The following is a 20,236-nucleotide window of genomic DNA, read 5'->3' on the forward strand; positions in this document are numbered from 1 at the left end:
AAAAAGTTGAGGGCTACACTACCAGAGAATTTGAAAGGAATATGCACTAGAATAAGACTAGCACAAGAAGTGATTATGTTAACATGGAACCTGGACGACTTTGAAATCCTGACTGCACCTAGAAACACTGTGCAAAGCAAACATAGAGTGAAAAGAGCATATCAGCCTGTCCCTAATGTAATAATAGATGCAATTGGTCAACCAAGAGGAATACCACAAGAATTTAAGACCAGAGATGAAATAAAATCGGGCTTTGAGTCTATATTTGTGTGGATAACACCCTACAAGAATGCAGAATGGATCAACTACATTTATTAAAACCAGCAGAGATTTATTAATTACACTGATGAAGCATTGAAGGCCTTAGGTGACCAATTAGCTGCAACCAGCAAAATGACATGGCAAAATAGACAGGCCATAGACTGGCTATTGGCAGAAAAAGGAGGGGTTTGTGTAATGTTTGGAGCTGACTGTTGTACTTATATCCCAAATAATACAGCTCCTGATGGATCTTTTACCATAGCCATGAAAAAGCTGAAAAATTTACGAGAGGAAGTGACTGCCAATGCTGGAAGAGATCAACATGTTGTCAAATGGTTTGACAACCTATTTGGATCCTGGGGAGAATGGCTTACTAAAACAGGAATAATAATGGCTGTAGCTATTGTTATTTTTGTGGTGTTGTTGTGTTGTGTTGTGCCTCTCCTCAGATCAATGATGGAAAATGTTGCAGCTAAGCAGATGCTGAATGTGTCGGTGAAGCCATCTGGAGTTGATATAGGGCTTACCATAGGCCCTGGACTGGATGAGCTGGATGAATTCTAATAAAACCCCTGGCATGACACAAAATGGTAGGGAAGGGGTGCCTTTTTATTTTTGGCATTTTATTTTCAATTTTCTCCTGTTTTTGAATAGCAAGGGAGTCAGTATACTCAGTGTATTTTCTTTTATAATAAAATTAGGTAGTCCTCTAGATGGATAGAGTAGGCAAGAAGTTAGAGGGTATTATGTTTATTATTTGGGCATATACCCCTTCCTGAAGTGATTATTTTCTTTAATTGATGTTGTTTAATCAATCCATGAAGGGAATGATGAAGGTTTGAAGTAGATCATTATCCATGTTATGAGGTAATGTAACTAGGTAATGTAACCAGACTTTGAGAGGTTTACTGTGATTATTTGCATTATATGCACTTTATAAATGTGTTATTCAATCATCTTTGAAGGTACTAATAATCCAGTAAATTACTATTGAATGTACCTTTATAAATTCTAAAATCACTGTAAGTACCACTGGAAATCCAGAGACTTCACAAAGACAGGATTGACGAGCACCTCAGTGCTTAGCATCAAGAGCAAGACTCTACTGGTGGTTTAAAAACCCGTTGTCTGCTCCAACACCACCAGATAGTGCTCCAGGCTACCGGGAATGTCTGTGAGTTCCTCTGGCACCATGGGACATATCATATGCTGAATGATTCGTTGACATTGTCTAATCACTGTAGTATGTTAACCTACTGAAATAAGTCTAATCACTGATGTACTCTACATAACGCAAGGCCACCTTCGCCCAAACACCATGCTTAATCCAAGAATGTGATTACTTTACCCTCCAACATAGAACTTAGTTAGGGAGCAATGGGATCATTTACTCTCTTCTAGTCAACTGTGGAGAGAGATGTTTGATCTCGTTGATCCTCCGGAGTGCAGTTTCATAAGTATAGGCATTGGTAGAAGAATGTGTGACTTATATTGGTCACTTGAAAGGAATAAAGGAGCCTGGCTTGTGAGATTGCACTCTGGGAAAAGGGCAAATAGAAGGTGAGACTTTTTGTAAGTCTCAAAGGAGGGAATATATAGTTGATTTTTATATTAAATGTACTAGATTATAGAAAAGAACTAACATAGAAAGCCTGGACTGTGTGTGACCTAGGAAAGGGCATTTGAGGACACTGAAAGTGCTAATGTTGCAAGAATGCTCTGTGAACTCATCTGTAAGCACAGAACAATGGTACTGAGTCATGAAAGTATGCAAAGACTGACGCAACTGATAATCAAAGTAACTATATATGCTCAGATTATGACGTATTATTCATTAAAAATGTATACTTTCATAATAAATGAATTTAAAAGGTTATTTTTTAAAAAGGAACTGACAGCCAGGTTTCCACCATTAAAATGAAGTCAGAGGCTCTGTGAAATAATGGTGGCGAGCTGAATCCATTTGATACAAAAAATATTAAGAAGGCGTAGGCATGAAGTAATGCTAGATAACAAACTGTATAAGACAGGAGGGTTTTGACCAAGCAAGTCAGATCTCAGCTGACATCTCGGGTTTGTTGTTTTGCTCAATAAACTCTAACCTTTGACACCTGGAACTCCTGCCTTTGAGAGTTTTCTTACAGAGAGGGAAAGAAACGTTTTCCACGTTCCACAACAAAGGGAGGTTGAACAGCTGGCTGTCTGGTGCAGTCAAAACAACCTTGAGCTGAACACGCTCAAAACGGTGGACTTTAGGAGAAACACCCCAACACTGACCCCCCTCACCATTCTAAACAGCACTGTGGCAGCAGTGGAGCCATTCAGGTTCCTGGGCACTACCATCTCACAGGACCTGAAGTGGGAGACCCACATTGACTCCATTGTGAAAAAGGCCCAGCAGAGATTGTACTTCCATCGCCAGCTGAGGAAATTCAACCTGCCACAGGCGCTGCTGATACCGTTTTACTCAGCAGTCATTGAGTCTGTCCTCTGCACTTCAATAACTGTCTGGTTTGGTTCAGCTATGAAATCAGACATCAGAAGACTACAAAGGACAGTTCGGACTGCTGAGAGGATTATTGGTTGCCCCCTGACCCCCCCCCCCCCCCCCGCCCCCTCAAGAACTATACACTTTCAGAGTGAGGAAAAAGGGTGGAAAAATCACTCTGGACCCAACTCACCCTGCCCACTACCTTTTTGAACTGTTGTCTTCTGGCCGACACTTCAGTGCTCTGAGCACCAGAACCGTCAGGCACAGGAACAGTTTTTTTCCCTCAGGCTATCCATCTCATGAACAGTTAAAACTGCCCCATTGAGCAATAACTATGTGCAATACACAGTTTAGTCTTTCTTATATTTATCCAACATATCCAACCTCTTCTGCCATTTCATTCCTCTGAAAAAAAAAACAAAAAAAAAACACATTTGCACTGTACATAACAGATTTGTATTTGCACTGTACATAACAGATTGTATTAGATTTGCACTACCCATGTGTATGTGTGTATGTGTGTATGTGTGTGTCTGTACATATGTGTATAATTAGTTTAATTTTTTAATTTTTTATTATTGTCTATGTCTTGCCGCTGTTTTTGTATTGTTTTTGTATTGTTGTACACTGGAAGCTCCTGTCCCCAAGACAAATTCCTTGTATGTGTAAGCATACTTGGCAATAAAGCTGATTCTGATTCTGATTCTCTGGAATTTGCCAAGCTGCTTAAAGGCACAGTTAACTTAGTGTATGTAAACTTATGACCCTATGGAATTGTGATATAGTCAATTAAAAGTGAAACAATCTGTCTGTAAACAATTGTTAGAAAAATTACTTGTGTCATGCACAAAGCAGATGTCCTAAATGATGACCAAAACTATAGTTTGCTAATATTAAATCTGTGGAGTGGTTTAAAAATGTGTTTTACTGACTTAAATCTAAGTGTATGTAAACTTCTGAATAATCAACTGCATAACAGCCAACCACGTTCAACATGTAGGCGAATTTAATGTCGAGTTTAACTCTTCAGTTGAGATATGCTTGGTCTGCAATCTATTATTCTGTTATCTCAAGTCTTGTGCTTGGCCACAGCTGATTATCAGACAGTTCCACCATAATTAAGATGACAAGCAAGCTGTTACATTTACATTTATACATTTGGCAGCGCTTTTATTCAAAGTGACCTTCAGTGCCCTTATTACAGGGACAATCCCCCTGGAGCAACCTGGAGTTAAATGCCTCGTTTAAGGACACAGTAGTGGTGGCTGTGGGGATCAAACCAACAACCTTCTGCTTACTAGTTCAGTGCTTTAGTCCACTACACCACCACCAATTGTTAGCAACATTAGGTGACAAAAAATTATTCCTAATGTGTCATTTTCATTTCTCTATCTTACATGTCTTAAATATATTTGTAATATCCCAGTTACTTTATTGACATCACCTCACATGACGACGAGACACTAAAAACCTACCCCTAACCCTATTATTCACCTTGCATATATCATATCACATAGGAAGTGACATCATTTTTGGTGGGAAAATAATAGCAAAAACATTAGCACAAAGTATTAGCACTTTTTTGTCAAAATGAACTTTAAGTTTACAGCCTCACCTAGCTCCCCCCCCCCCACCCCCATCCTGTTAATGTCATTATAATAAATAGACAGAAAACAGAAGTCGTGTTCACCTGAGGAGGTAACCATAGCAACCGTAGAAACAGCAGGCTGCTTTCAGTTAGGATCATTATCAGATGGTTGGGGGGTTACATTACATGTAATATGTATAACAAGGACAATATAAAATAAAGTGTTACCGAAAAGTGTGATTTTCTCAGTTCTTTCCAGGTCTTCGCTGAATGATTATTAGATGCATTAATACAGATACGATGTTGGAGTTGACTAGTTTATGATTATCTGTGCAGTGTATTTTTATTTGAAGCTTTCCTTTGTGTTATGTTAGCATTCAGATGGCTAATTATAAAGGTGAAACAGGATTTTATTAGCTCTAATAACATGGTATGTGCATCCACTCTGCATCCACAGGTACATCAAGGTTTCAAAAATCAATACAATTTGACCTGCATTAGGTGACTTTTAGTCCAATCTGGTCCTCAGTGGGGGAGGTGGTGGGTGGGGGGGTTCTCTGACACAATATGAACAATGATCGGATAGTACATCGACAAAACATAAGTATTGTCATTATGAATTACTTTATTATTAGAGCTGTCAGAATTAATGCGTTAACACATGCAATTCATTTAAAAAGGTTAATGCGTTAATTTTTCTTAATCGCGATTAACGCATTTACCATTAATACAAAATAAACACATGTTGGGCAGGGCGGAACCTTTGCAATGTGTCCACCCGGAGTCATTACACTGACACACCCACCGCAAACACACACACCAGAGTCTTTATACCAAGGTGTAACTACAAGCTAAAGTTAGAATAAAATAGCTTAACGCAGCGGTCCGTTATGCTCTCTCATTTGATAGAGCCGCAGAGGTCGTTATCTCAGTAAATAAAAGAATCTCTGCACACACTCACAATAGTGCTTCCACGATAAAAAGATGGAGAAAGGACCTCTTGATGCTATTTGATGTACAAAACAAGCTCAGATTAGTGATGGGAAGATCGGATCATTTTACTGACTTGAATCTTTGAGTCTTGTTCAGCAAAATGAACGAGTCTTTATTCAGGTCATTTAGTTCATTTCGATCATTTGAACAGAATTAAATTAAAATGTTAAATTTTCAATAGCCAAATCCCCCCAACACGTCTACTTATGCAAACTTTGATTATAGTCCCAGTAAGGAAAAATTGATAATGCATCCAAGGACAAATTATGAGAAACAGAAAGATTAGTTCACCTCTGGAATCTTCTTGTCGGAGTCATTCGTTATTTTGTCACTGCATAGCGTATATGGCTGTCACGTGACAAAAGAACAAACGACTTGGTCCAGATGACTCGAGAGGTGAACTAATCATTTCTGTTTCCTGTGTGAGCAATGCATAGCGTATATGGCTGTCACGTGACAAAAGAACGAACGACTCGGACCAAAAGACTTGAGAGGTGAACTAATCATTTCTGTTTCCTGTACAGCACCTATGCGGTTTTCACGTAACAAACGAACGGAGGTTGCGCAATGCACATGCGCCAACACAAAATGAACGAATCACTCTGTGAGACTACTCGTTTTTCTGAGTCACATAAAAGATTCGTTCAAAATGAACGAATCGTTCATGAATGACCCATCACTAGCTCAGATGGGACTTGTGATAGAAATCAAGCATTTTAATTACCACAAAAGCATGTCAAGTCTAAACTATCATGAAAACGCAGAATGAGACATTTTTGTCTGCAAGCGGTCTTCACGTGGAGTTCAAAGCACCGCTGGCGTTGATGCCCTGATGTGAATCATGAACACAGCTTTAATATTGCTATTGGAAAGCGGATAGCCACAGTCTACCGCCAGATTATTATTGTGGCGGATGAGAGTTTAAGAGATTCAATGCACATTGCAATGAATATGCAACCTATATGGGGAGACTAGATCTTTTAATTAGACAAACTCCCAGTTAGACTTTTGGAAACGTTTAATGTTACTTGAATTGTTATTTTAGTGCATCGCTATCTTGATTGTGGAAGGCTTTGTTTGGAAAATGTTAATAAAGCATTATATTGTTACATTTTGTTTTGTTTTCTACCCTAAGATGGAAAAAAATGTGTTTTTACAAAAAATAACTATATACTATATAGTGTCAAATTTCAGCATTTTCAGAATCTGCAATTAATCGCAATTAACTACAAAAAATTATGCGATTAATCGCAATTCAAATTTTTACTCGACAGACAGCACTTTTTATTATAGATTTACAAATCACAAATATATCACAAAAACTACTATTTTAAAATGTCTTAAAGATTAATGGTTGATGGTTGGCTAACTTGGGTTGTGTGAGATGAACTACAACAGTGTTTGCTCTGAATATGACTCAGAGAAAATCCTTTAAAAAGTACCCCCCCCCCCCCCAAAAAAAAGGTATTGATTAATTTGCTCACTGGTTATAATTAATACAATATATGTGCCTGACCTTGACCAGAGCATTTTTCTGAAAGTTTGGTATAAAGTATTGCATAAGAGGAAAGACCCTGTTAATCCCTGGAGTTGCTGGGAGATTTGCTTGTGGTTCATTAGAAATATTATTTCGCAGAATGCCTATATCTTCCTCCAAGTAAAAATGGCCTATGTAGTCCCAAGGCTTACGGAAGCTGGCTGAGGATAAGAAAAGTTCTGTCTACTGAGACATGTCACCATAATACAACAGAAAGCCCCATTCAAGTCAACAGTATCACTTCTCTTTTTTATGTTCCCTGAGAACTCGTTCCGATCTATTCAATTTAGAGTGAGGGCCTACTGTTCCTATATTAGAGTACAACAAACAAGGAAATATGAGATTGCATGAAACACAGATGCACTGCAACTTGTCCATGTTCACATTGAAATTTATCTTAATTTAAACTGATGTGTGTAATTTATTTATTTATTTATTTTTATTTATTTTAAAAATTGTATCCCATATTAATATGCAGAGTCAACTTCGTATAAGCAAGACATTTGCTTAAAAGTGTAACACTGTGGCTTTGTAGCGCTATAAAACACTCTTCCCGGGAGCGTTCCAAAGATGTCCGCCAGTGGACTGACTTGCCAGAAAGACTTTGGTGATACCACTTATTTTATTTTTGAGTACTATTAGTACTATAAAGTACTATTAAGGCCAATATTGAAGATTCCAATACCAATACCTCTGTTAAATATTTAAATGTCTAACCCTAACTGTTTGGTTATCTATTATTTATTAAAAGCAATAATTTTTTTACATTTATAGGCTTAAACGGAAAATTATTAGACTTCTATTTTGTTTACCCTTTATTAACAAAAATTACAGAACGTTATCAATATTTTAACAACCTTAAATTTAAAATTGACTTGTGACAAACGTCACACAAACCCATTTAAATAAATGTCACATTTTTAGATTTGTTGTTATAGTGTATCCAGATGCAATTAGAAGCTTATAATAAGCCATTTTAATGGAAACTAAATAATAAAATAACTTATCACGTTTAAACTTTAGATAAATTTTTTTTATCTAAAGTTTAAATAAAGTCAAGATTGATAGATAATGTCAAGATTAAAGATAAAGTCAAGATTGATATAGATAAACTTCAATATCAGAAGTATACGTATGTCTGAGTTCAGGGAGGGACTATCTGTTTGTACAATCAAATGGAAAAAGTTTTCTGGAATCTGTTTGAAAACAGTGGTTATTTATGCAATTGCGTTTAGTGATGCTTTTAGCACAACAATTTCACACTTCTGCATGCTTCAGTGCTTCTATTTTATGAGTGTTACAGTCTAGAATCAAATAAATTAGGTGCAGGACATGAGCTTTGTACTGACATCCAGTAGGCCCATCTCTAAACTAAGTATGTGTAAATCCTGGTGCCTCCATTAGAGTGGGGCAAAAATATGATTTGAATTTAAATGGTAGCAGAATAGGATTATAAAGGTTTCATTAAAGTAAATTATTAAATGTGTAGGTCTGTAGCTGCAACCATGTTTAAAGGGATCATGTCAAGAGGAATCAAATGTTCCTTGATATTTTGACATATAAGAGGTCTTTCTACTATAAAACATACTGTACGTTTCAGAACTCAAAACTTAGGGGCAATTTACAAGTCAACGTTTTCAACTAAAAACGGAAAACTTTTTATGCATTTTGGCTGTTCGTTTACATGACAATGACGTTTTGGGGCCTGAAAACTCAAACTTTTGAAAACGGGTTTCAAAGTGCAAGTTTTTTAAAACGATGCCATTACCGTCTCCATGTAAAAATACAAAAACACGAATTTGTGAAAACGATGACGTCATGCGCACGCGTATTACGTGTTATATAAAGAATGATGGATTGATAGGCATTGATTTGAGATGTATAATTATCAATATGAATACTGGTGTCTGTGCAATTAACAATAATCAACAATTTATTCATTTGGAGTGTTTTGTATGGAGTGTGAACATTGTACAGTAGGCAGAACCTGCAATTTGAAAATCTTGAAATTAATGTATGGTTTCAGATGGGAAAAATGTATTTGTATTTTAAATGTTATTTATTTACGTAATTTTATTTGATGTACCTTTACCCTGCAATTCATTCACCCACCGCTCATGTATATAGCCTATAGACAGAGATGTGATGCCATGTACAGTATTCAATGATATGCTTAGAATATGAAAACATGAGGCAGTGAAAATGCATGTTAGATCCAGTGTACACAAGACCTCTCTCTCCGTCAGAAGATATCCATATATCAGAGTTCTGTCTGATATCCAAAACCAGTCAACATCAACAGCTTGTTATGTTAACTTACTCTCCTACCAGTTCAAGAGTTAGCAGGGGGAATACAGAAGAAGGCAGGAGATGAAGTGATGGTAAAAATGAGCAGGGTTTATTGAATAATCTTGAGAGTTCAGTCTATAGGCATGCGCGCGAGTACTTCAAAACAATGCGCGAGACATTCAAAGCTACAATGGCGGACTACAGGATTGTGTTTGTGCTGCTCAAGATTTTGAGTTTATTAATGCTTCTCCAGCAAAGTAATTGTAGTAATAAAGCAACCTCATCATCCGTCCAGACAAAATTGCTCGATGCTTTCTCCATCTTCATTGTTTGTATTCACCGCTCTGTGGAAGAATGCTTATGTGCGCAGGCGCGTAGTGTTTCTTTACAAAGTGACATTGCTAACTACTGGCCTGGCATGCATAATACAGTGTTTTTAGTAGTTTTTGCGGATTCGTGTGAACGGGGATCGTTTTGACAACGTTGTTGTCAATACGCGAAACTTTTGAAAAACGCAAAGGAAAATTTTGTTCCGTTTTTAGTACATCGTGTCGTGTAAACGTACCCTAAATCTCCAATGCAATAAAAGCATTTATTGAAACCAAGCTGCAAAAACACCTCGTTTTCTACTTCCGCGACTTCCCTATGTCATTTGGGGGCTCATTAATTCATGACGCCTCTACAGCTCAAAAACATCAACACCTACTTTTACATCAACACACCTTTGGCCCCGCCCACTGGTGCTTCAGTACATAAACTGATAGCCCTTTTCCACCGAAATTGCGATGGTTCTCATGCCGAGCCTGTGCTCTGCTGGTTCACGGCCAGGGAAATCTGGAGCCTACCGTAAACCGGCCACACTTTTCCACTGACCTGAGAGCCCAATGGTGACATAATGGGTTATGAGTAGTTTCACGTAACTACCTCAAACATAAACAAACATGGTGCGACACAGTGTGTTTGCATACAGCTTTTACTCTTGTTTTTGAGGACATATTTAAACATACAGATTAATGCAATACAACGTTATTACATTGCTTAATATGATTGCCAGAGACAACATCTATGCTTAAGATGACAGGTAATGTCATTGCATAAAATTGTATGAACTATGGCTTAACTTGCTAAGTTCTGTAAACTGTAACAGTGGAATCATTATTAACATTGTTGTAGCAGATGGTTGTATTTGGATTTTTGCCATAGCATATAATATTATTGATGGAGAATCCCACCAGTTTACTTAAAAGATAGCCGCGATCTTCCGAACATAGTGAGTAGCTGGTCAAAAATCACCTTAAAGAACAAAACAATGCACAAAATAAGATGACAACAGTGTAAGAAAAGCTAACAAAGTTGGAAAATATAACAACTTACTGAGATCAGCTGCAGAGGACACCGGCGATTCAGTGTTTATCACAAGCGTTACTGGCTGAATTCAATGCCCCGGCTAGTTACCAAGCTTGTCGGTGTCTGAGTCAAAAACATCATTGCTCTGCCAACTGTCACTTTTGCTTGGATCCTTCTTGTGGTCCCTGTACTCCCATAAGTGTTTTTCAATTTGTTTATGATTTGGTCAATTGTCCGATTGAATCCGGTGTGCATCATTTCATGCTGTATCTTCGTTTTCGTAGACTATTTTTTTCCTTTGCGATCTCTTTAGTTTATCTCATATCTCCATAAATACCATATCGCAAGTAGAGCACTCGTTTCATCCGTGTTACCTAAACGCTTTTGATGTCTGATAATTTTGTGTTTTTTTTATTGTTGTTATAATGCGAAGAAGTACTCCTTGCTGCAGACAGTAGCTACTGTTGTTGTTTGGGAAAACTTTACCATGGTGGCAAAGCAGTATCCCGCCCTCCATCCACTGACGTAAGACGTTCCTGCGTAGAGACCTGCAAGCTTTTGGGGCCGGTGCAGAACCAGTTTGCAGCCCCGGAACGTCTTTTCTGCGGTGGAAACATGCAGGAATAGTTCGAGAATTTGCACCGGTCCAGGAACCCGTACACAAACCATGTCGGTGGAAAAGGGCTGTGAGAGTGTTGGAAAAACAAAGCCTAGTACCGGCCTTACTATTCCTGAACATCAAAGGGGACCATCTGAATTATTTTCAATTATTTTTATTTTAAACATGCACAGACAGATGTATTTGACCACTTGATACATATTTCGCACCACTTTTAAAAGATGCGGTGTCAAGGTACAACTCTGAAGAGGAGAATTCACTCTCTATCATTCAGCTGCTTCCTTTTGTTGTTTGAGCAAAAGTGCATCCTGGACATGTTCTTTCACCCATCTGCGCTATTTTTAATTGTTGGTGTATGAAAAAATGCGCTGGATGGACATCTTTGACCGTTTAGATGCGTTTCCAGTGATGTGCATTTCAATGCAGGATGATACTGGAAACTGGATGTGTGTGATTAGTTTACACCGTTCTTTGGACTATGTATGTGCATCATGTGGATGTGTCTTCAGCGTATTTCATCGTGGATTGCTAGTGAACAGTCATAAAACGATTCAAGCTTTGCAAAGAATCTGTTAATGAAGGATGGGGCAGTTAAAAACACTTGTATCCGGTGCAAAAAAGTAAGTAAAAAGTTCCATTCATGAATATTTAAAATGTCATAACTGTTTGATAGTTTATGGTGCTGACACCCTGTTTACACTATTTAGCCCAGACCAAAATATAATTAATTTGTATATAGTTTAAGAGTATAAAATAAAATGTTACAGACCACAAAGGGTTAAAACGTTTGGTTCTCTTTCTAACATTCATTTGGTATCACACTATGGGAATTCACCTCTGGAAGCAATGACACCATGTCTGTCAGCTGACAGACCAGTCACAGCAGTGATAAGGGAGCCCCACCTCCCTATATAAGACACTGCCACCAGTCTCTTCTCTTCTTCATTCTCGTTCTCTTCCCCGTGAAGATTATTGGAAGCTATCCTCAGCAGGACTCGCAAAGAGTGGTCACTAAACAGTTCGTTAGACAAGCCATCCAAGTACGTCGCAGAGCGTGGCTTTTTTCTTTTGCAAATATATTTACTGTCGAAGTGAATGTACTTTTCTGGTGTGTCGATATTGTTTCTCTGGGCGTAAACCAGTGCATCAAGGAGGGTTTACGTATTTTTTTGGTAGAGTTAAAAGCAGATATAGCTTCTGCCCTCTCCTGCATGTGGTGGAAGTGTGGCAGATCGGCTGGTCTTATCACATTAAGGAGAGATCTGGGGATTAACACAGAATCGAGTGGCACGTTGTGGTGAACTGGCTCTGTGTTCTTGAGCAGGGGAAGGGGAAGGATCCCTCCCGTCCGTGCGCATGTGGATCTATGATCTCGCCCAAGGATTCCCACCCGCTCTGTATTGCCTGTCTCAGGGTCACACTTGTGCAGGTTGCACTTGCTAATCCCACGTGTTGCCCGCACTGTTCCTGGTTTGTACGGTGAGTTTTGGAAAGGAGGGTGCGGGTCGCGGCGTCGAATAATGGGTATTCCTGTTTTTCTTCACTGCCAGTGGAAAAATGACCCCTCGCCCCAGCCGCAGGAACAGCGAAGCTGGGGTGATTTAATAGACAAAGTTTCCACTGATCTGCCTCCCCTCTTTGAATCTGCCCCTTTGACAGGGGACAGGGAAGACGAGGAAGAGGATTAAAATGATGATCGCCTTTTGGAGGATGATGGCAAGGAGGGTGAGGATGATGCTATTCTCCCCGCACATTCTCGGCCAGGTAGCGCAATAGATGCTTCCCCCTCTCCTGTCTAGGGAGAGCTGGACCTGGTTGAAATGTGTAGACAGGCGCAAGTCAACCTCTCCATTAACTGGCCATCACAGCAGGCGGGCCAGGGTGCAGAGAGAGACCTGTATGATGGTAAACGTCTGCCGTCTCGTGCTACCGATCTTCAGCCTTAGCCATAAGGGCTCTTAATGCCACCACGCTCCTCACAGTGTATCAGGCCGAGCTGATGGAGGAGATGGGGCGGCAAATTGACGCCAGGGCACCGGATGTGGTGTTGTGGGAGGAAATCTTTGTCATTGTGGATCTCAACATGCACATATCAAGAGGAACCATCCAGAGCTGCGGCTGCGGCTGCAGCATGGGTCTCGCTGTCGTGTGCGAACAGGCTGTTTGGCTGGGTTTGTCTGAGAGAGAAAATACGGACTTCCTGGACACCCCGGTGGAACCGAAAGCCCTTTACGGTGCTACGGTTTCTACGATGCGGCAGCAATGCAATTCAAGATAGAAAGAGGGGGAGCGTTTGAAACTCGCCTTCCCCGAAAAGTCACTGCTCAAACTCTGTCATGTTCTGGGTTCCCAACCCATTTTAGAGGTGGGCAATCTGGATTCAGGACCCTGACCAGGCCCCCCACCCCAGCAGTCAGTGCAAGGAGGGGCACAGCCGAAACAGCCCAAGCCGAGAAGTAAGGCTTCTTTTGTGGCGACGGTTGCAATACATCGCCCGTCTAACCCTCAGGGGAACAAGAAAAGGCGGGCGACCTAACCAGTGTTCTGGTTTGGGACATGGAGTGGGTAAACAGCACTCGAGTCTCTGTTCCATTCCTGTCTCAAGAAGCCAAGAGGATTCAGCAGGGGAGTTGAAAACTAAGTTTTGTGTTGCACAGCTCTTACAAAAAAAGTTTAAGGAGAGTGTTGGCACCAATAACCCCAGTGTCTCTCAGTTTGAATTTCCCCACTCCACCCAAGGGGTCAGAAAAAAGAGAGGAGGACAGTTTGCACAAAAACGTGAGTGTTACAAAAATAAAACGATTCTCTGTGCATCCAGGCAGTGGGCCGAGGGCACAGCAATGTGTGAAAATAAGCACAAAAAGCTCCCAAATTGAGTCCAATTTAGAGCTACAATCCCAGAACCAATGGTGAACGAGAGCTACAGTGGGCTCCTCTCTGCTCACACAGAAAGTTGGTGTGCATGTGCAGTCCACCCCTGGATTTTATCTACAATAGAAATTATCTACAATGTGCAGTTTTAGCAATTCTCTGTAAAATCACCTCTCTTTAACAAGGTGTTAATGTCAAAAGTGGAGGGAGAGTCAGATCAGATTTTGGAGGAAGAAATAGCCAATTTGCTGAGCAAAAGAGCTATATGGGTGGTGCCAGTGGAGGACAGCCGTCAGGGTTTTTATTCCAGGTATTTCATCATCCCTAAGAGAGGAGGAGTTCTCCATCCCATTCCGGATTTGCAGAACCTCAACAAACAGCTCAAAAGGTATAAATTCAAAATGCTCATGCTCAAAATGCTCTCTCAATTTGTTTGTCCCAGAGACTGTTTTACATCAGTCGATCTGAAAGACGCATATTTTCACATTGCAGTTTCCCCATCACACAGAAAATTCCTAAGGTTTGCTTATCAGGGAGCAGACTATGAATTTGTGATGGTTCCTTTCGGACTGTCAATAGCACTGAGAGTGTTCAGTAAGTGTGTGGAAGCAGCGGTAACACTGCTGAGATTAACGGGTCTCAGTGTGTCTGCTTACCTAGATGATCTACTGCTCTGTGCTCCATCATGGCAGCAAGCAGATATAGATACGAGAGCACTGGTGTCTCATTTAGAGAACATAGGTTTCAAAATAAATGAGACAAATAGCTGTCTGGGTCTCGCAGGAAATAATATATCTGAGTCTCTGATTAAACTCAGATCTGTATCAAACGTTTCTGTCAGAGGAGCGCATCGGATCGATTCACAGCTGTTTCCTTTTTCAGAGAGGGAAAAAAGTATCATTCAGACTGTGTCTACACCTGTTGGGTCTGATGGCCTCGATGGCATCAGTCATTCCATTGGGACTATTATGAATGAGAGAGTTCCAGCACTGGATAGTAGCACAGCTCTTGTATCCTCACCGTCACTTAGAGAATCCCCACTTTTCTTCATGGGGGAATCCCTTTGGGGGTGGTCTCTCTGAGGAAAGTGCAGACAGACGTGTCACTCACAGGTTGGGGCGGGGTGTGTGAAGGCAGAATAGTCATTGGGGTTTGGCCCGCATCACTACGCAATGTGCACAGAAACTCTCTGGAGTTACTGAGAGTGCTTCTAGCATTGAAGCACTTTGCACTGTTCCTTCAAAGCCACCATGTCCTTGTCAGATTGGACAATACGACAACAGTGGCATACATAAACAGACAAGGGGGCACGTGTTCACAGTGACTTTACAGCTTGGCACAAAAGCTGATTGTGTGGAGCAGTGTGCGCTTTCTCTCATTGCAGGCAACGCACGTTCTGGGAGTGATGAATATGGGGACGGATCTCCAGTCCAGGGAGAATCCTCTGTATGGAGAGTGGAAGCTTCACCCTTAGGTGTTGAGTCAGCTGTGGGAGAGATGCGGGCGAGCTGCCGTAGATCTCTTCGCATCGCACGAAAATGCTCATTTCCCACTGTTCTTCTCTCTGATGAGAGATGGTGCTCTTATGGGTGTGGATGCTCTAAAACATCCTTGGCCATACATGCTACATTTCAGGTTTCCCCCCTCTGAGTTTCATCATTCCAACTCTAAGAAGTGTAAGAGAATACGGTCACTCAGTCATACTGGTCACCCCGTACTGGCCGGGGAAACTGTGGCTGGCAGAAATAATACAACTGTTGTATGGCAAGCCTTGGCCCCTCCTGCAGCACAGGGACTTGCTGTTGCAAGCACGGAGGTAAATATTTCACCCCAACCCGGACCAAGTAGCTCTTTGGGCTTAGCCTGTGTGAGGCTAAATCTGAACATGAACATGAATGTACATTGCATTAATATAGCACTTTTCTGACACTACACTCAAAGCACTTTACACAGTGAATAGGGGACTCTCCTCAACCACCACCAGTGTGCAGCATCCAACTGGATGATGCGACGGCAGCCATAGTGCACCAGTATGCTCCCCACTCAACAGCTATTGTTGGAGAGGAGAGAGTAGAGTTATAGAGCCAATTAATGGATGGGGATTATTAGGAGACCATGATTGAGAAGGGCCAATGGGGGGAATTTGGCAAGGACACCGGGGTTACACCCCTACTCTTTACGAGAAGTGCCCTGGGATTTTTAATGGCCACAGAGAGTCAGGACCTTGGTTTAATGTCTCATCCTAAGGACGGTGCCTTTTTAAAAGTATAGTGTCCCCGTCCCTATACTGGAGCATTAGGATCCACACAGACCACAGGGTGAGCACCCCCTGCTGGCCTCTCTAACACCTCTTCCAGCAGCAACCTTAGTTTTCCCCAGGAGGTCTCCCATCCAGGCACTAACCAGGCTCAAACCTGCTTAGCTTCAGTGGGCATCCGGTCTGGAGCTACAGGGTAATATGGCTGCTGAAAATGTGAGTGTCACAGGTTTACCCCCGAGGGTGATTGAAATGATTCAGAGTACGAGGGCTGCCTCAACATGCTCTGCGTATGATCGGAAATGAAGTGTGTTTGAGCAGTGGTGTGCACATAGACACATTGTTCCATTTTTATGTTCAGTGGCAGATGTTTGTGTTTTTTTCAGGAACTTTTGGATAAAGGCAGGGCCTTTTGTACCATCAAGGTTTATCTTGATGCTATATTGGCCTGTCATGTGGCAATTGACTCGAGTACAATAGGTCAACACCTGCTTGTTTGCAGGTGTATGAGGGGCACTCTGTGTTTGAACAGGGTGTCAAAACCATTAGTTATATCATGGGATCTGTCCGTGGTTCAGAATGGGCTTTCTCAGCCTCCCTTTGAGCCAGTTGAAAGTATGGAATTGAAGCTCCTTTCGCTAAAGGCAGCTTTGTTACTGGTTCTGATGACCGCAAAGTGAGTTACTGAACTCCATGCTTTGTCGGTATATCGCTCATGTATGCACTTTGCGTTGGATTTGTCAAGAGTGTCTCTTAAAACAAATCCAGTCTTTGTGCCTAAGGTGAGCGACTCAACTGTAAGCCATTGGACTTGCTGGCTTTTCACACGCTGCCATTTTCCACGTCGGAGGATGAGCGGCTTAATTGTCTGTGTCCAGTTTTTATTCTATGTTTGTATGTGGAGAGAACTAAGGCATTGAGGAAGAGTAATCAGCTTTTTGTTGCTTGGGATGATTCTCATAAAGGCAGTCCCATATCATGACAGTGTCTGTCTCAGTGGGTAGTGGAAGCTAATATATTAACTTATAATAGTCTGGGGTTGCGACCTCCGGAGGGCTTGAGAGCTCATTCTACCAGAGGTATGGCTGCCTCGTGGGCACTGTTTAAGGGCATTTCAGTCCAGGACATTTGTGCAGCTTCAAATTGGGCAGTGCCTCACACTTTTGTCCGATTTTACAGATTGGATGTTACAGAGCCGTCATTAGCTCATTCAGTCCTTGGTATGGGTAGTCAATATGCCGATGTATATAATATATATATATATATATATATATATATATATATATATATATATACACACACATTCTTTGCAAATTGATTAGGTGGGTGTACATTGGACACTACAAGTCAGTTGATGGCTATATCCCATCATGAGACACTGAACGAAAGTTAGAAAGAGAAATTTAGGTTACTCACATAACCCCGGTTCTCTGATAACAGGAGTGGGGTATCTCACCACAATTCCCTCCTTGCAGTTGCACGGAGAGAGATATGCGAAGAATGAAGAAGAGACCTGTGGCGATGTCTTATATAGGGAGGTGGGGCTCCCTTATCACTGCTGTGATTGGTCTGTCAACAGACATGGTGTCATTGCTTCCAGTGTCAGATACGCCTGAGGCGAATTTCCATAGTGAGATACCTCACTCCTGTTATCAGAAAACCGGGCTTACGTGAGTAGCCTAAAGTTGCAATGTACTTGGGTTTACATGTGCTCATCACACACTAACTTACTGACACAGAAAAATTCTGCTCCATTTAGTTTAATGTGTGTTAATTGGTCATCCATCCATCAATTTCGCAGAGTTTGGGTGAGAGGGGCAGGGCTTATCTCAGGTGCGCTGCACCTCACACCACAAGAGAGTCAGAGTGAGGAAGAAGAGCATTAAGTGAGAGCTTACACCTAGTTCAAAAGAGTTTTCTAATAAAATAAACCAGAGTTTGGGGACAACTAACCATTGTGCTGCTTCTGGAATGTTTCATGAACCCTAAAAAGGAAAATGGTCAGTTGTTTCTTGGTTGAGAGTTTAAATGCCAGGATACTCTCCTTGTCCATTGAGGAAAGATATTTCTCTTGTCTTCTCTTGGTTTTTGAGTTTCTTTGTGGTGTGGGGCCTTTTGAGTTGACTGGTGCTCTAACTGTAAACCATCTTCCTGCTTTCCCTAATCTCATAAGTGCATTTACCATCCCATCTCCATGCTTCAACATCTCAGGTTGTGAGTACACTAAATGCACGTGCCCATTCAGTTTATTTTATTTGCTTTCTGATTTCCGATTGGCTCAGCGGTTAAGGCTCTGGGTTACTGATCAGAAGGTCAGGGGTTCAAGCCCCAGTACTGTCAAGATGCCACTGTTGGGCCCTTGAGCAAGGCCCTTGACCCTATCTGCTTCAGGGGTGCTGTATCATAGCTGACCCTGCACTCTGGACCCCAGCTTAGCTGGGATATGTGGAAAAAAAAAAGAATTTCACTATATATGTGCAAGTGTATAATGTGTGATAAATAAATACAGTTATTATTAATGTTTACTTTTTTCCTGGCCACACTACACTCAAGCAACGACACAGGCCTGCAACGCTGGGTTTTATAAAGACTGTGTATGTGTGTGAGAGAAAGAGTATGTGTCTGGGCCCAGTTTGTTTATGTTTTATATTGATGTAATTCACAAATCAGTCATGAAGGTGTAAATCAATGTGTTATTGGATTTGAAACTGATTTGTACCACAGCACTAAGATTTAATTCATATTGTTTTATTGATGATACTTTATTTCATTTATTTTATTCACGCTGAACAAATTCCATTGAAGCAATGGATTGTTATTTGAATTTATTCTAATTCATTATTGTAATCTTCATATATTTTTACATTTATTTATTTTTTTATCTCACTTTCATTTAAATACAAAAACCTTTGCCTATGTTATTATTTAGGTAGCAAGTTATTTCTCTACATGTGCTATATACAGTGAATACACTGAGTTGTAAATTTAAATATTCTTAGTAAGGTAAATCAACATAGATTATACTACTAAGTGGAGGCACCGCCAATTAATAAAAGTAATTCATACATTACAATTAATACAAAAATACTATTTTACATATAATACAAAAATAAATTTCTAACACCTGAGCTGGTGCCAAAGTAACTTTATTTATACTCAGGAACCCCCTCCATTGTTACATAAGTCTGATTCTCTGTGGCACACATATAATATTTGGACAGGGGTTACACAACGGGCACGTCCGTTGATGCGACGATATGCAATGCAATAAAAGCAATGGGCAGGGTGTTAACAGTTGTGCTTGAGATGAACAATTTAAATGGATTTGCTTCCATTAAGACACAAGAGCATAAATGAGGTCAGACACTGATGTTGGGCGATAGGGCCTGGCTCACAGTTGGCACTCCAATTCACCCCAAAGATGTTCAGTGGGGTTCAGGTCTGGGCTTTGAGCAGGCCAGTCAAGTTCTTCCACACCAGATGCATTAAACCATTTATTTATGTACCTCTCTTTGTGCACAGGGACATTGTCATGCTGGAATAGAAAAGGGCTCTCCACAAACTGTTGAAACAAAGTTGGAAGCACTCAGTGTCCTAGAATGCCATTGTTTGGAATAGTATTATAAGTATGAGTAACCAAACTCATTAACTGGAAAGGGTTTTTCACATACTTTTGGGCATAATGTAGTGTACATTCATTTCCTTCGCAGAAATGGTGCAGGACAAGTTAAGAACTGATGAATTTTGTACTATATAGGCCCACGTACTTTTCTTTTAAAAGTACAATACATGATAAACGTGGTACTGGTGTTTGTTCCCAGTGTGGAAAGGAACAATGACATTTGCATAGTTTGACCAGACTGGGTCACATGGAAACTGATATACACCTTGAACATCACTTTTACTATTTGGAAGAACAGGAATTTCAGATATCAGATGTCCTTTACATGAACAATATGACATGTAACATAAAACTTCTCAAC

General features: G+C 40.6%; 2 pseudogenes; both read left to right on the forward strand.

Moving 5' to 3' along the window:
* The first annotated feature begins 14,031 nt into the window (after positions 1-14,031).
* On the forward strand, positions 14,032-15,867 carry LOC127442201 (uncharacterized; annotated as a pseudogene).
* Positions 15,868-16,454: 587 nt separating this feature from the next.
* Positions 16,455-18,139, forward strand: LOC127442202 (uncharacterized; annotated as a pseudogene).
* The last annotated feature ends 2,097 nt before the right edge of the window (positions 18,140-20,236 follow it).

This window comes from Myxocyprinus asiaticus, chromosome 6 (genome assembly GCF_019703515.2).
Source record: "Myxocyprinus asiaticus isolate MX2 ecotype Aquarium Trade chromosome 6, UBuf_Myxa_2, whole genome shotgun sequence".
In the NCBI taxonomy this organism is placed as follows: Eukaryota; Metazoa; Chordata; class Actinopteri; order Cypriniformes; family Catostomidae; genus Myxocyprinus; species Myxocyprinus asiaticus.